Source organism: Macrobrachium rosenbergii, chromosome 15 (genome assembly GCF_040412425.1).
Source record: "Macrobrachium rosenbergii isolate ZJJX-2024 chromosome 15, ASM4041242v1, whole genome shotgun sequence".
NCBI lineage: Eukaryota > Metazoa > Arthropoda > Malacostraca > Decapoda > Palaemonidae > Macrobrachium > Macrobrachium rosenbergii.
In genome coordinates, this window is record NC_089755.1 from 32,683,625 (window position 1) to 32,702,273 (window position 18,649).

Here is an 18,649-nt window from a genome sequence, read left to right on the forward strand (position 1 = left end):
CGGGAACGGAGGTAAATTAAAAGGTTGCAAAGTGGATGCATCTGTGGGCCGATTGGACGCTGCGAACACCCTTTAGCAGTGCCTACAGTACACCAGGTGAGGTGCAATGACGGCATTACCTACCGACGGAGACTTCTACACTGACAACATGTAATCCCTTTAAGAATAGGCAATAAGGATTATTTGAGAAATACAGAAGAAAGAAGGAATTCCACATCACTTTCTCAGGATACGGAGAATAAGACTCTACGAGAAAATAGATACCCGCCAAGTTTTTTATATGGGTTGGATTCGCAAAACTTCATTGCTAAATACCATACTCAAAATGATGCAATTATTCCCAATTTTTTTGACAAAGTAATATAAAGTAAATTAAAGCTAGTTTAGGCAACTTTATGCATTTGTGATCGTATATTGACTAGTTTACATCAAAATAGCGTTACATTACTTCAGGGACTCAGATCATAATATTTGAGAGCCCATTCATTAACGTTGAATTCGAACCATACTATGCCAAAGCTTTGCAAACGAATTTGTCTACAGTCAAAATTTACTTGACTACCAGAAGGTCTGAGCAAGGAGCCGGACTTAATACCATATTAACTGCTCGAGCGTCCAAAACTAACATTACTATTGTGGTGCTAAATTTGCAATTCAAACACGTGCACTGCAAGTCAGGTACTAACTTTGCAAGCCAAGCACTAAATTTGAAAGCTAAGCGCTAACTTTGCAAATTAGAGTGTATTTTTCCAATTCAACGGCTAATTTTCCAATGTAAGAGCTAACTTTGCAAGTCAGGACCTAATTTTCCAATTCAAGAGCTAATTTTCCAACTGAAGCACTAACTTTGCAAGTCAGAACATAATTTTTCAATTCAAGGGATAATTTAGCAAGTCAGGCAATAATTTTCCAATTCAGTGGATAATTTTCCAACCCAAGCGCTAACTTTGCAAGTCAGGCAATAATTTTCTAATTCAAAGGATAATTTTCAATCCAAGCGCTAACTTTGCAAGTCAGGCAATAATTTTCCAATTCAGGGGTTAATTTTCCAACTTAATGGCTAACTTTGCTAATTTTCCAGTTCAAGGGATAATTTTCTAACTCAAGTGTTAACTGTAAGTCAGGCAACAGTTTTCCAATTCAAGGGATAATTTTCTAACTCAAGTGCTAACTGCAAGTCAGGCAATAATCTTCCAATTCAAGGGATAATTTTCTAACTCAAGTGCTAACTGCAAGTCGGGTAATAACTAATTCAAGGGATAATTTCTAACTCAAGTGCTAACTGCAAATCAGGCAATAATTTTCCAATTCAAGGGATAATTTTCTAACTCAAGTGTTAACTGCAAGTCAAGCAATAACGTTCCAACTCAAGGGATAATTTCCTAACCGAAGTGCTAACTTTGCAAGTCAAGCCCTAATTTTCCAGTTCAAGGACTAACTTTCCAACGCAAGCGTTAAATATACAAATCAGGCCCTAATTTTTCAATTCAAGGACTAATATTCCAACGCAAGCACGAACTTTGCAACTCAGGCCATAATTTTCAAATTCCAGCACTAACTTTCCAACTCTATGGCTCACTCTGCATGTCAGGCCATAATTCCTAAACTCAAAGGCTAAATCTGCAAGTCAGGCGCTATACTGAGATCTAAGAACTTTTGTCCTTCGCTAACCTTCAAACATCATAACGATCCTAATTATGATTGCTGTCTTCATTACCGTTCACGTTCCTACGTGGGACCCACCCGACCTTCTCTCTCTCTCTCTCTCTCTCTCTCTCTCTCTCTCTCTCTCTCTCTCTCTCTCTCTCTCTCTCCGTTCGAGTGTTTGTTCGAAGTTACCGACAAGAATTTTCTTATTAAATTTTAATCCGACTTCGGACGCCACTTTAGCAAAAGCATACATGTTCGCTCTCTCAAGAGACTTTGAAGTGACTTGCAAGTCGTCGTAGCAGAGAGAGAGAGAGAGAGAGAGAGAGAGAGAGAGAGAGAGAGAGAGAGAGAGAGAGAGAGAGAGAAGAAGGGCGGCTCTTTTAAAATACAAAAATATTAAATGGTTTTACAATTCCTAAATGCAGCCGAATAGTATCGATTTTTTAATCGATCTCAATGATGAGGGTGTTTGCCCTAAAACTGTCTATAAAAATATTCCTTTGAAAACGCGCATTCGATGATCACAAACCTCCGCCAAGACTTACCCAACCACCACCCAACAAGTGTACTTTTCGCCAACAGTGACAATCCTAAATCTAGAATCTAAGAACATTTTATTAGTCACGAGGCCTACCTTTGGTCAAAATTTCTTATAAATCCAAGAAAGATTATTCTATAAGTCTCATAACAAATTAGCGAACTAAAAACAAAGCCTCCTTGTCAAAAAAAAAAAAAAAAAAAGCTGAACTGAAGGACATTTATCTTACACTTATTGTCTTTCAGGTCTCGCCTGAAACATTCTTAAGGATTAAGAATATTTTTTAAAGAATATTTTTTTTAGGATTAAGAATATTTTTTACTCTTAAGGATTAAGAATTTTTTTCATTTGTATCATGGGTAAAATCAAGAAAGGTATGATTAGAAGCACATAGTAAAGTTTAACAAGTAGTTTTACGGGAAAATATTCAACTCCTTGTTTTTCTATGCACTTTGTCGTAAAAAAGGAAAATTGAAACCTAGAGAATTTTATTCGCTTATTCACTATGCAGGATTTGTGAAGCCCTTCCGCTTGCGATCGTTTACCCCGTTTGTTTGTATTCTTAGGCTATGAAAAGGTCACAAGGAATGTTGTTTTCATTCGTCTTCCTTCGCCAAGAATAGCGTTGGAATGCTGTTTATCTTTTTTTAATATGAATAGGTATAAAATATTGTTTTGTTACTTTCCTGCTGATACGATACATAAAGATGAAAATGTTTAGAGATGATAAATTTAGGTGAAAAGGAAACCGAAGAAAAGCAAAATTATTGACTATTTATGCCTAACAATTCTTTTGTCCATCTTTTCCCCTTTCAGACTATTTATTTATTTATTTATTTATTTATTTATGAAAATGGCCTTATATCCTAGTCCCCTCTGGGATCGAACTTGTGTGGAGCTCTAGCTTGTGAAAAAATTATTTTCAGACAATCCCGATTTAACAGAATAATTGGCGTACGGGGATGCTCACACCTTAATGAGTTAACTAGTGTACATACTTATATGCATAAAAAAAAAGTTGGCCATATCAGACTACACGTGAATTTTTTCCCATGGCTGTGTATTCATACGATGTACGAAGCTACACGTGAAGGATCAACAAAACTCATCGCAAGCAGAATGACGTCAATTTTCAGATTTAAAGATTCTTAGTAAATTTACTAGTATGAAAATTCCAGGTTTCAGTTAACCTATTAAACGTTGTATTTTTATTTACGCCAGCTCGAACTTCAGTTACTTAGATAAAGCCAGCAGTGTTATTTAAGCAAAACTTCAGCTACGATTTTTTTTTTTGGGGCGGCCGGGAAATCTAAGTCTTTTCCCATGGAATCCTCATATTTTTTTGTTGTTGTGAGTGTTATCCAGTAATCTAATGTTAATAATGGAACCTTCAGATTTATTTTTTTTTTTTTTAGTGATTCTCAACTTTGGAGTTTTATCTACTTCATCTGATTATATAACGTAAGAGATTGATCTAACAGTTATATGACCTGATGATATTTTCTCCACTATCTCTGCTGTGTATCCCGATGAGATATAAACTTTCGTTTTAATTCTGTATATACTCTCTCTCTCTCTCTCTCTCTCTCTCTCTCTCTCTCTCTCTCTCTCTCTCTCTTCTCTCTCTCCTTCAGGCGTATAAAAGGATTATTTAAAAGTCATCTGTTAAAGCATGTATTTCCCGTCTGCACACTCCTATTTCATAAACAATCTGTTCCCCTGCAGTCTCAGTCCTACCGGACTTAAGCTGACTAACACTAATTCTAGTCGCATATAAATACCTAGCTACCGAGTTACATTTTGTGTGAATATTTCCGCACCTTAAATGGAAAGTAAGCTTATTCTAATAACGAGGAACATTCGATATTCACTTCATGTAGCAATCTTTCAAATCATAGCAAATGGCGAACAGACTTCTTGTCAAAGGCTCCAACAATGCACGTTTTAGTATATTAGCGGCCAGCAAATGATTATAAACTTCTTGTTTTATCATAATAGTGGCATTCCAGAGAGGATGTTTATGCAAACGCTTTGCTTTGACATAAACTTTACGGTTCGTTAATGCAAATGAACGTCGTGGTCGTGGGACGCGAGGAAAATTGAATTTTCATGCTTTTTTCATAAAGAATGGGCGCAATGTTTATGTCGTGTTCAGAAGCGTTTTGTGGTAAATGCGTAAAATAAATTTTCACGCTTCTCGGTAAAGAATAGTGATAACTTTAAATCGCGTTTAGGAGAATTACTCGGTAAATATTTGGGCATAATACATTTTCACGCTACAGAGATATTATGGCGGAAGTTAACCCGAGTTCACAAGCGTTATGTAGTATCTATCTGAGTACAGTAAATTTTCACACTTCTCCGGAAATAAGGACAATACAGTAGGTGCGGTTTCACTCGGGAGCCTTTAGAAGCATCTGTTTGCGTAAAACAGAATATTTTTAAGCCTTTAGGAACTAAGGTTGGGTGTATTCGGCCGCTTTCAGTAGTATCTAGGGCTGTAGGAAATAACATAAGGTAGGTTTGGTCGCGTCCAGGACCATTACGAGACAATGGTTTCAGCATTATGGTTACAACAGGTATAAAAGGACATCAAGCCTTAGGGCGGAATTCGGAATGCTTTGCCAGAAAGGAAAACATTAAGCGTAAAGAGAAAATACTGTATCTTTTTTCTTCCACAGTTCCTCACCTGGAACAATAAAATTCAACCTTTTGTATCCTAATCCTTTGAGTGGCGCTGCAGTCACCTTGCTAAAAAACATGGCCGGCTTTTCGGTATCCTAGCTTCAAAGAGGGTGGTATAATCAAGTAAAATAGTTAGCGTAATATATCCTGCTGAATACGTTTTCTAACATTTTACACAAAGTTGAAATCAATTCCGTTTAGGTATTCGTGTAGGGTTGTAAATCGTACTGAATCTTCTGTGCGGTTTCGCCAGTCATATGTGGAACGTATCCAGACTGACTTGAAGTACTGTTCTTAAACTAAGCAAAGCAGAGGCTCTTCTTATCTATTTCATTAAATTATTTATTACTACTCCACTAAAAGGGTAGTCTATTTCTGATGTCGATTTCAAAAGTCGCGGAACATCAGGTGTCAGTGACCGTGTCAGTCATGACGCCAGGGAATTTTAATCAGTCAATCTTTGGACGTACAGCTACCTCTCCTGTAACAATTCCCCAAGGTAATATTAAGCTTCCTTTGGCACCTATACACGCTATTCTCTCCTTGCCTCTCCGGTATTTGTTATAATCTCTTAAATTTCTGCCCTGTACATATTTAAGAATAAGGATCGTCTTCATCCAAGACAAGAGTATTAACAAATCCCTTAGATTTAACAAGAATTAAGTAAGCAACGAAAGCAATGGATAAAAGTCTTTAATCACCAGGTAAGTCCCACAAACATACTGAAAGAGAGAGAGAGAGAGAGAGAGAGAGAGAGAGAGAGAGAGAGAGAGAGAGAGAGAGAGAGAGAGAGGACCAAATGATGAAAAAGCAAACAAGCCAAATCGTTTATCTTACGCAAACTTCTTTCGGACACCCATGAGGAGAGATAGAGGTCATCTTGGGAGATGATGATGATGATGATGATGATGGAACTATCCTTCAGTCCGAACAAGAGTGACTGTTACAGGAATGATCACAGAATCACTTGAAGAATCATGATTCTTAAAGAAGGTTTCGGATGGACCGAAGGTCTATCCTTTCCCAACTGACCTAAAACCTATGCGCCATTGTACTTTTGTATTTTTTTTTTTTTTTGCGTACCAGTCAGCCAAGAGCACAAGTGGGAGATTACCTAAAATGAATGCACTACCGCTTTCTGCTTTTTACCTGTTTTTGCACTTGGTACCACGTCAGAAACAAGGACCTCAGTGTTTAACTGCCTTGTCTGAACTGCGGAGGCAGGAATGGCGTGCAATGAATAGATTGGGTCATTGTTTTTCACTTCATTTGTCATGACTTTGTTAAAGAGACTGACTTTTTGCAAAGTTATACCGACTGTTCACAATTATCTACGCTTCTTTTCTTATTGTTCAGAAGAAACTGAAGCTTTCATTCCTCTCACCACAAACACACACACACACACACACACACACACACACACACACACACACACACAGACAGACACTACACACAAAATATGAAATAACTGTAAAATTGCTAACAGTTTGGTAGAGTGCAAGTTCACAGAACCACAATCTTTGTTTCACCAGAGGAAAATGTACAAGCGATTGACAGATTGATGAAGAATTATTAGGTGTTGCAACAGCAGTTTGCAAGAAAGAATGATGTAGTTTTACATTGTCTCGGTATATCTATGTTTTTTTTTTAGTTTTCTGTAAAAGAAAACTATTGTGCCGGCTTTGTCTGTCCGTCCGCACTTTATTCTGCCGCCACTTTTTCTGTCCGCCCTCAGATCTTAAAAACTACTGAGGCTAGACGACTGCAAATTGGTATGTTGATCATCCACCCTCCAATAATCGAACATACCGAATTGCAGCCCTCTAGCCTTAATAGTTTTTATTTTATTTAAGGTTAAAGTTAGCCATAATCGTGCATCTGGCAGCTATGTAGGATAGGCCACCACCGGACCGTGTTTAAAGTTTCATGGGGCGCGTCTCCTACAGCATTATACCGAACTCACCGAAAGATAGATCCATTTTCGGTAGCCTTGATTATACGCTGTAGCGGCTAACAGAAAACTCGATTGCTCCGAAGAAACTTCGGCGCATTTTTCACTTGTTAATTTCATTATTCCTTATGAAAAGACATGATAACCACTAGCTTGCTGAAGCTCAATCACGATGTAACAAAATCAAGCGTGGAATAATCATATCTTCAACCTCGATTGCGATTTGATAGAATGAGGCCATTTAAGCTGAGTGAGAGAGAATACTAGTGGGAAAGTAGTGGAAAGAAAAAGGTGAGGTAAAGCAGAATAGAAGAGCGTGGGGCATACCCACATGCTCTTTTGAGGACCTCAGTAGGTTCACTTTTGGTGGTTACAGATGGCCTGGTATCTTGTAAGCTTATTAATCTGTCAGTTTGGTGTATGGGATCAAAGGAAGTTATTATTATTATTATTATTATTATTATTATTATTATTATTATTATTATTATTATTAGGCCTATTTGCTTAAATGAAACATGCCTAAAATGCTATCAACCTGCAGAATCATTATTTGAGAAAAAAACAGAACGGTTATATATGAAAAAGAGAGAATCGAGATGAGGAAAAAAGAAAATTTAAAGACAAAAATTTTTTAAAAATCTATAAAATTATAAAATGAAATAAAATAAATAAAGACAAGAGGAACAACCCGTCATATTCAGAAAAACACCACAGCGAAAATTTCATTCATCACAAACAATGAATAACGAAAACTTGACTATCGAGAGTCATTTCTGCATTCATTTAATTCAATACAAATTCTGTAGCTACGGTCACGACTTTTATGTATTTTCTTTCAGTTATCAAGGATCATGGGTTTTTCATGACCTTTATGTAAAGTAATTCAATTTTAGGTAACTAAAAATTATAAAATTCTATTAAAAAAATCTTTTCTCGGATATTAAGGCCTCTGATTTTCTAGATAGTTTTTATGACCTGCAAAAAAAAAGCCAATTTTACTTGAACTAACAACAAATGTTCTATGAAACTTTCAGCCGCGGCCCATGAAACTCAGCCAGAGTCCGGTGGTGACCTGTGTTGTTGGTACCTATAGCGGTGCCAGAAGTACGATTATGGGTAACTTTAACCTTAAATAAAATCAAAACTACTGAGGCTAGAGGGCTGCAATTTGGTATGTTTCATGATTGGAGGGTGGATGATCAACATACCAATTTGCAGCCCTCTAGCCTCAGTAGTTTTTAAGATGTGAGGGCGGACATAAAAAGAGCGGACGGACAGACAAAGCCGGCAAAATAGTTTTCTTTTACAGAAAACTAAAAATTATCTACCTCATCTTTTGGATATCAAGGATCATATCTAAGTACCTGCACTAAAACTCGAAATACTATTCACTATTTTTTGTTTGAGATGAAACCCAAGACTCCTTCATTTTTGTAACCTGCATGCAAGGCGCCTTCGGAAGACGCCTGCCGTGTCTTTCCTCCATAATCCGAAATGCTAAAAGAATTAAAGATCAGACACGAATCATCACCGTCTTCTTCTTCTTTTTCTTCCCCTTTCGTGCTTATCTCGCGACCAGAAACTCAAACCCATTCCCTGGAGGTGATGGCAGATATGATCTCGCCTTTCAATATTCTGCGAAGACGCGGCCGAAGAGCAGTCCTCTCTTTCTCTCGGATACCCCGATTCCCCTGTGAAATGCCAACACGCAAATCACGAACCGAAATGTGACGTGCAACATACAGCCTAAATCAATATTTACCCTTACGGCAATCGGACGTGAGACCGAAGGTCGCACGCTATCGTGCGAAAGCAAAAGCGACGCTTGGTAGCGCGTGCAAGATGTGAAATCAACATTATAGCGTCATTACTCGCAGCCTATGCTTGATCATGTCGATGGAGTGCCTCGGAGGTCTGACGGCCATCTCTTAAAATGCCTTTGGGAGGCTTTAAATATCTGCAGTTTCGAGTGACTGACGATCGAGCTGCTGAAACCTGGCTTCAGTCTGCATCGATAAAGGATAATTATGGTAATGGAACATGACGGCCATGATAATATCCCAATTGGAGGAGCGAAGGGTGTGATTAAGTTCTTAACCAATGTGTTACTTCAGTGGTTCGCCTTGGAGGGCAAACAAACTGAAGGCTGACCGGGCCAATTTAGGCCTATTTACGTGAGAGAGAGAGAGAGAGAGAGAGAGAGAGAGAGAGAGAGAGAGAGAGAGAGAGAGAGAGAGAGAGACTCTCTTTCGTGTTATTCTTAATAAGAAGGAATTCATAAAATGTAGAAGGAACCATTTAATTGTAAGAATCCTCTTACAATCCTTGTATATAGCTCCTCTATGCCAAGAAATATATATATATATATATATATATATATATATATATATATATATATATATATATATATATATATATATATATATATATATATATATGTGTATGTATATATATATATATATATATATATATATATATATATATATATATATATATGTATGTATATATATATATATATATATATATATATATATATATATATATATATATATATATATATAATAATACTCTATGTCCGCTGAATCGCCCCTACGTAAATGTATAACATAACTGGTAATTCATAACATTTCATTTTTGCACCCAGTTACATGTATAATAATAATAATAATGCTAATAGATTCACAATTTCGTGAAAAACAATCTGAGTAATAAAAATCCACAATTATATAGTAAATATATTACTATGTAAAAAATCAAAGACTTTCGAACACCTGAACGGTGTTCCTCATCAGTGTTAACGTTAAAATGCAGTGAGGGTAATTTTCTTATGAAATCGTTTTTAAAAATTGGGCGGGGCGAGAAGATAACAGCCCATCACGGAAGTGCTGGTTCGGGTGTTATGTAATGCCAAATTCAACAGGCAGTTGCGCCAATCTCCTTGATCTTCGTACTTGCGATGTTGCATCTGCCTGCGCCGCATAGGTGCCATAGTCGGAACCATCCACAGGGACGTCGGCTATCTGGAGAGAGAGGAGAGGAAGCAGAGCATCAGGGTTCACAAAATTAATTGGGGTGGTGCACGAACAATTTTTAAAAGTGACGATTCTCACGTGAGAAAAGATTAGTTGAAGGTGCTGCCATAAACATGGGAATATCGTTTGAAGATAATAAGTCATTTACTAATGAAGACCCTTTCATCAACTGGTTTATTGCCAAACACTACATTAAACATTTTAATTTCAAAACTGGCGTTGACCGTGTGAACCCTGATGCTCTGCTTCCTCTTCCCTCTCTCTCCCCTCTCTCAGATAGCCGACGTCCCTGTGGATGGTTCCGACTATGGCACCTATGCGGCGCAGGCAGATGCAACATCGCAAGTACGAAGATCAAGGAGATTGGCGCAACTGCCTGTTGAATTTTGGCATTACATAACACCCGAACCAGCACTTCCCGTGATGGGCTGTTATCTTCGCCCCGCCCAATTTTTAAAAACGATTTCATAAGAAAATTACCCTCACTGCATTTTAACGTTAACACGATGAGGAACACCGTTCAGGTGTTCGAAAGTCTTGATTTTTTACATAGTAATATATTTACTATATAATTGTGGATTTTATTACTCAAATAATAATAATAATAATAATAATAATAATAATAATAATAATAATAATAATAATAATAATAAAGTTTATCAAGAGAGAAATCCCGATATTATGTTATTTTTCTGATGAAGATACAATTCTTATTCACTTTCATATTTATTTATCTATCGCCCCTTCTCTCTCCTTCTTCATGTCCGACTGACGTTCGCTGAGAGACATTTGAATTGTCATGCTTATCTATTCGTACGCCATTATTTGTTTTCGTCCGAGACATCGATTCTTATGTCACTTTTTCCATTCACTCCTCCTCCCTCTGTTATATACTTAATTAACAAGGATGGTAATTCTAATAAATATAAAATGACTTAGTAATAAAATTATGATAGCCTGGGGCCTGAATGGATGAAGATTATGATGGTGAAGATTATTATTATTATTATTATTATTATTATTATTATTATTATTATTATTATTATTATATTCATAAAAGGTAATTATTTATTTATCATTTGAACCACTACTCAACACTTAAAAATGTAAATAATTGAATAATATTTTTTGCTATTTCATCTAGTGAATCTTCTGTGTCAGATGTCATATATTCACTTAGTTCTTTGTGCATTTCTCCTTTTTAACTATACATTTATAAACGAACTGTTTACAGAAGATATCAAAGATAACGGACGACATAAAATAGTTTCTCATAAATTTTTACCCAGAGTAAAAAATATTCTTGAGAAACTACTCCATGTCGTTCGTAATCTTTAATATCTTTTCTAATTAGTTTATTTATAAATGTATGGTTAAAAATGAGAAATGCACAAAGGGATAAATAAATATCTGACTTTTGATTCAAAAGATTTACCAGATAGATTTAAAAAAAAATTTCAGTCAATTATTTACATTTTTAAGTGTTGAGTAATGGCTAAAGTGATATGTGAATAAGTCCCTGTAATTACTTTTTAAAACGTCATTTGAAGTAACAAGAAAGAAATGTTACTTTAAAGATCGTAAACTACTGTAACCTTTTTTTTTTATATCTATGTGTCAAGTCTTTCGTTTAAAATAATATGTACCAAGAAAAAAAAACTCATGACAAATACCTGGTGCCATAAAAAGGTTAACTAATTAGGATGCCATAAAATACGAACTCATCCCTTTCTTACAGGTCTTTTTTTCTTATTTCCGATCGTAAAACCTTTCCCATAAAAACATATTTCGGATAATGGAAAATAGTAACAGGTTATTGATGACAGTGAGACACTGTTACCTCCTCACAAGGATGACCTCCAGTCAATTTATGCTCATTCTCATCATAAAAAAAGTCGATCATTTGATTACGAGATCACGATTGCAATTGAGCGTTGCAGAGATCCTTTGTCGCGTAAGTGCAAGGCAAGCATGAAAGACTGGCAAAAGAAAGGGTGACTGACGGGTCGGTCGCCACGCTGTCATTTGCCCGTTGTCGTGATGACGTCTAATGAGATACTGTCAGCTCGACTCTGTCCAGTGTCGCCAGCGGACTGTGGATTTGACAACATCCACCCAAGTCCATGCTCACTACGAGTCCTTGGTAATGGGTTACTCAAAAGGAGCTTTAGATTTACCTAATAGTTATACAAGGTATATACACTATAGACATCTTAAGATCACGCTCATTTAAATGGCAAGAAAGAAAGGCAAAACCTTAAGTTATTATTAGTAAATCGACAAGATAACGTTAATAGGACATTTATAGAGATGGGACGTAAAATTCGTCAATTTTAATCAGTTATTTCAATTGTTTTGGAGAATAGCAAGTTAACAAAGTATTATTCAAGCACATCATCGCAAAGAAACACTCGGAAACACTCATACACGCAAACACATGCACACAAACATACACAGTATAGCCTATATTATTTTTTTGGGGGCCAGAGTTCTTCTCTTTCAGAATTTTTGTTGTAGGGACCGCCTTTGTGGCATTGGCTTCTTTGATGCTGACTTTTTCATATTTTCTCACTTCTGCTTTCAATCTTTCTTCAAAATTCTGGATAAGGACACATTGTGCCTTAGTTCTTGCTTGACAAATCCTGCGACACGGGAGTAACGAACCGTAGAAAGTGAAATCAATGGAAACCACACCCCGACTGTGTCCTTATCCAGAATTTTGAAGAAAGATTGAAAGCAATAGTGAGAAAATGAAAAAGTCATTATCAAAGACGTCAATACCACAAAGGCGATCGTCTAAAAATATATATATATATATATATATATATATATATATATATATATATATATATATATATATATATATATATATATATATATATATATATATATATATATATATATATATATAATATATATATATATATGTGTGTGTGTGTGTGTGTGTGTCTAAAAATTATTATATATATATGTGTGTGTGTGCATGTGTGTATGATTATAATCACTCTTACAGGTGATTTATATATCTTTCATAAACACAGGGAAAAACGAAAAACTGTAAATAGGTCCTGACCGGTTTCGGGTTTGTTTCAAGGCCATTAACCAAGGACTAACACAAAGTGGTATAAATTCACAATGTGTATGCTAAGGGAACAGTACAAACAAACATACAGACCGCTGGAAACCAAAAATCCACGCCTGACAGGCGTCAGGGGATGGAAAAGTACACTTAGTTTTTTTCAGACCACTGAGCTGATTAACAGTCCTCTGGCTGGCCCGAAGGATTAGACTTATTTTTATGGCTAAGAACCAATTGGTTACTTAGCAACGGGACCTACAGCTATTGTGGAATCCGGAACCATGTCAGGAGGTACACTATTTGCGCCTATGGTCAAGTCCTCTGTTTACAAGTCTGATATATATATATATATATATATATATATATATATATATATATATATATATATATATATATATACAGACACATATATATATGTATGTATGTATATACAGTATAATATATATATATATATATGTATAATGGTCAAGTCCTCTGTTTATAAGGCTTATATATATATATATATATATATATATATATATATATATATATATATATATATATATATATATATATATATATATATACTTGAATGGATTACATGTATTTACACCTTTTGACGAGAACAAGAGAGCTAAGAGAGAGAGAGAGAGAGAGAGAGAGAGAGAGAGAGAGAGGCCTAAAAATACTGAAGGGACCCTTTTCCACCGTGAAATCTCTAATGATTCCGTAGTTCTCCGCCGGCGCCGAGTTTTTGAAAGGCTCCTTATTTGACGGCATAAACCCCGTGGATGCTGACATATCATGGCCGTTTGCTACATTGCTACCAAGATCTCCGTCATCATCATCACCATGACAAGACGAAAGGTCCGGACTGTCATTACAATCCCGATCTCTTTACTCGCAGCGAGTCTCGAAGGAAGAATTTCTCTTTGGAGTTTTCGTTGTCTCTTCTTAATTTATTTTTATTGTCATATAGGCTTGATTTTGATCTTATTACGATTTTTCTTCGTTGGGTCAATTTTGCCTTTAGTGAAAAGTAACTGAGACAAACTATCAAAGGACGACGGGAAATGACGTTGAGTTTAATGAAATTCATATGGGTGTAAATATGTCATGGAAAATGAGGTCCAGTGATATTTGTCATGGAGGAAATTTGTATGGGGTGAAAGTGTAGAGGAAAATTGCGTTGGATAACATTTTACATTAGATGAGATTGATATGGGGGCGAAGATGCCATGGAAAATGACGCTGAATGACATTTTGGTCTTAAATGAAATTTATATGGGTTGTGAGAATACCATGGAAAATGACGCTAAATGACATTTTTGTCTTCGATGAAATTTCTATGGATATCAAAATGTGATGAAGAATGACGCTAAATAACATTTTGTTCTTTCATGAAGTTAATATGGAACTGGGAAACGGAAAATTGCACTAAATGACATTTTAGTCTTCGATGATTTGTAAACGAGTTTTCAAATGTTGCAATAAATGACACTATAGTCTATTTCATTCCATCTGTCCACTCACCAAGATAGGTTTCAGGCAGATAGCTATTGCTCTCGATTGGCCAAATTCAATGTTTCCAATATCGTAGGCTTCCTGTGATAAACATGAAAACTATTTCTTCATTAATATATCTCAATGCTTATATATATATAAAAGAACCCTTACACCTTCCTGGATAGGTGCTAAGCATGCCGATTTCAATCGATAATATCAAAATACAAGCACACTACAGACGAGCTTGTATCAAATGGTCTACGCAGATCAAGCACAAACGGCCGATGGGCTTTCAATAATTATGTTTTCTCTCATTGTAGGCAAATAAAAGACATCTGGCTATGCAAATGCGAATAAAGGGTATTTCGATAATTTCTTGCACTTTAATTACACGAGTGGGGTATATTCGGGATAGCATGAAATACTGCTATCTCTGAAACTGTATGGTGAAGGTGAAAAGAACAACCACCTCAACATCGGTTGGAGGGCGGGAAATTTCAGCTTATGCATGGCAATGGTAGTGCGGTTTTCTTTTCAGAATACTTTCCATAATTATATAATTTTTTTTTCTTGGGCATTCATTATAATAGCTGGGTGGTTGGGCAATTTCAGGAGTATTTTACCACATAACTTTTCGAGAAAAAGTTTGAAATCTCACCGAGTGAGTTCCCGTGATCCCTTGCTTTTTAGATACATATGAACGGCATAAAAGGCCAGCCTAGACTTATTTTCTTATTGTAAGGCACTGGAATGATACTGAGATTGAATACATGAGGGTTACAATATGAAATTAATTTTGACTGATATGAAATGAAACTGGACTTAAAAATGGCAAATTTTAAAGTAATTTGTATTTTTCATAACATATATGGAAATACCTTCAGTGCAGCTGGAAACCGGCCATTCAATTCTCAACAAGTTTGTTGGGTCGTTAACTACCGGCGGTAGGGTGGGGAGCCCCACCATTCCGTCCGCCCATTCATCCACCTTCTGGCCGCCATACGAGAAGCTCTACATGAAGGATACAATAAGAAAGTAATTTTGACTGATATGAAAAGAAACTGGGCTTGAAAGAAGGCTGGTTTAATCAAATATCTGACGAACAGGCCTATCGTTCGCTTGCCAATGCTTCGTGTTCGAGAGGTCAACATCAATAAAGGTTATTTTTCCAGTTTACGGACGTGGATATAACTCTGGTATCATCATAAAGTCATTTTCATATTCATGCAATGGCATTGTACATAGAATAAAGTTTGAATGATAAGGAAATCTTGTGATCTGAACAGTTTGTGGGCATAGGTCTACTTGTAGCATGGGCTATACCGGTGAAATACATAATTACTGAAAACCTATCGTTCGTGTTTGCTTGATCTCAGTAGACTGTTTTATACAAGCTCGTCTTTCGTGTGCTTGTGTTGGTATGTTATCGATAAAAATCTGGCATGTTTATGATTTTTATAAGATATGAGGATTGTTTGTACTTATAAACATTCAAATATATTACTGAAGAAATAGTTTAATATTTATCACAATAAGCCACCGTTATCGGAAACGTTGATTGTCAGCCAGTCACATGTGGGTGGACAGATGAAATGAAATCGACTATAAAAGTGGGCAAGAAATCAACGTGGATCGTGAGAAAAAAAAAAAAAAAAACGAGGATTATAGTGACGATGTTGTCTAAGTTGATGACGTAACACGGGAAAAAAAATTCCCCAGTTGTGTCACCCTGCTATGAAAAATCATGATCCCTCCAAACATTAAAAAAAAATAGTTTAATTAAGTTTATCTTATCCAACGCGATAACGTCTGAGCCAGAGTCAAATCCTTGTGAGGCCATTTTAGACTTGTGTGTGTGTGTATATATGTATGTATATATATATATATATATATATATATATATATATGTATGTATATATGTGTATGTGTGTGTGTATTAAATTTCTGACTCACTTTCAACTTGAAAGGCCTAAGTTCGATCCCGATGTCGGAAATTTATTTCTTCCACACGTGATTGTAAGCTGATTGTTTATTGTATATATAAATTAGTTATATGTATCAGTACATGTATATAGTATGTGTTATGTCTATGTATGTGTTCGTTGTATTAACATCGCCTCACCGTAATCGATTCGGGGGGATTAGCCCATTCCTTGATCAGTATTGTATAAACTCATTCAAAATATTCTGCAACGCTCATCCAGTAAATTTCGTTCACCAAGTAGACTTATTCATATGATATACACCAGTAAATGCGTTTTTCTCATTAGTAATATCATAATTAAAAAATAAGTATTTCATTAAATAAAAAAAAAAACTTAACAACTTCAAATTAAGAAAAATATACCAAACATTTTGAAAAATTCACTTTAGGTCACTTAGGAAGTACAGTCAAGGAGGAAACTGAAGTGAATCCAATAATGGAGAGTGAAAATTAACACATAATATCCAGAAACTGTTGTCGAAATTCTATAAAAATAAAAAACGAAATATATTTTCCATAACGGCTGTCAAAAAGGCGGTAAAGCAAAAACAGTACGAATTTTCCCAGAATCTCTCCGCCTATCTTATGACGTCTCACATTGGCGGGAAAAGTCAAGTGGCTCGCTGAGAGGTGGAAAACCGGTATCTAGTGTGTGTTTAGCCTGAATATCCAAAATGAATAAGGTTAAATGATTGAACAAATATGCAAAAACAAATAAATCGCTCTAATGCCCTTCAAGGGAATTTCATCACATTGTGTCCACATTTTTACGTATATCACAAACTTCATTGTTACTAAGGCAACATCTGACTTAGGTTAGCAGTGTACTGTCGTAGACGTATATCAAACAATCTCATTTAGCAAATCTTTCAGTGCTATTGACCTTAGTAGTGCAGCAGTAACATCTTACAATTCAGTAACATATTGTTTCAACATCACTGTAAAACGAAAAATACGGTTTAAAGGGGAGAAGACGAGATATTACATACCAACCGCTAGAGCCGTTGGGAGAGGCTGATGTTCGCAAGGCGTTGGGGTGTATTGCAAATTAATTTCACGTGACGTACCTCAGTTGACCTATGCGATGAATTACGTCTTTGGTGGTAAGTTGACTGTGTGGAGATCGAATCTCGTTTGGGAAGGTCATGGGAAAGCAATTCCGTGCCATTAAGAATTAACGAATTAGGTTTAACCTATTCCTGTTAGACCGATGCAGGCTATTCCACTACTCTCGCACGTCATTCAAAATGTCATATACACAGTAAAGCGGTATCACATGGAAATGGTTAAATAAATCAATACAAAGTTTCATCGAATAGTACAGTATATGATGAACTAGTACTAACGGTGGATGAAACTGTACAAAACTGACCTTTCCGTTGTTTCTTGATTTCTTCTTCCTTCGTCTTTCTCGTTCAGGATTTTTAATAACGGAATTCGTCCCTCTTACTCTTTCAGTAAACTTCTCTCCCACTTCAAAAACAAAGAATGTGTATCATTCGCCAGTGTTCAAGTATGAGGTTTTTTTTTTAAACTGACATCGGTGCTGAGGCTGACAATCGTTCTTGCCTTTGCGTTGTTCAGCAGCGGTAGTTTAATTCTCTCCAAAGGGGAAAAGTCCTTTCACTGAGTCTAGTTTAGTTTCATGCATGGCCATCATCAATAGCAGGTTTGCTTCTTGAACACTGAAGACCACCTACACAATTCCCATATAGGCCTATAACACCTCTGAAAGCACAGGAGCAAAGGAATGTAAAAAACACGTCCTACTCAAGGTCACGGTCACAAGCCACTGATCGCTTGAGGATGGCGCTTCGTACTGCTGGTGAAGCTCAGGTACAGTGTGACGTCACCGGTCTGCATGCGCATGGTTCTACCAAGAAGAGAAACTTCCCTTTCCGATGCGCCAAGCAGAGGAGCTGGGCCCGTCTCGATGCCCAAAGTAAACCCTTCAGGAAAAAAGTTTATTGTATTGTATTATTCTGTATTGTACTTGTGCTGTGATTGCATGTTTGAGCGCTTATTTTGACACTTTTACTGTTCTGCTCGACATATAAGTATACGGTCTGATAGTTTCTGTCTGATGTATTTAATGTAATACACACACACACACACACACACACACACACACACACACACACACACATATATATATATATATATATATATATATATATATATATATTTATATATACATATATATAAGTAAAATGTACTTTCCCACTTCTCAGAATAATGTCTATGC

The 18,649-nt window shown here is 36.1% G+C and overlaps 1 long non-coding RNA gene across 1 annotated transcript in view; it reads right to left on the reverse strand.

Moving 5' to 3' along the window:
• Positions 1 to 18,198, reverse strand: part of LOC136846516 (uncharacterized) — a 175,734-nt gene extending 157,536 nt beyond the window's left edge. Inside the window, exon 1 of the long non-coding RNA XR_010855425.1 lies at positions 17,777 to 18,198. This is a non-coding gene — a long non-coding RNA (uncharacterized lncRNA). The remainder of the gene's footprint in view (positions 1 to 17,776) is intronic.
• Positions 18,199 to 18,649: the final 451 nt, after the last annotated feature.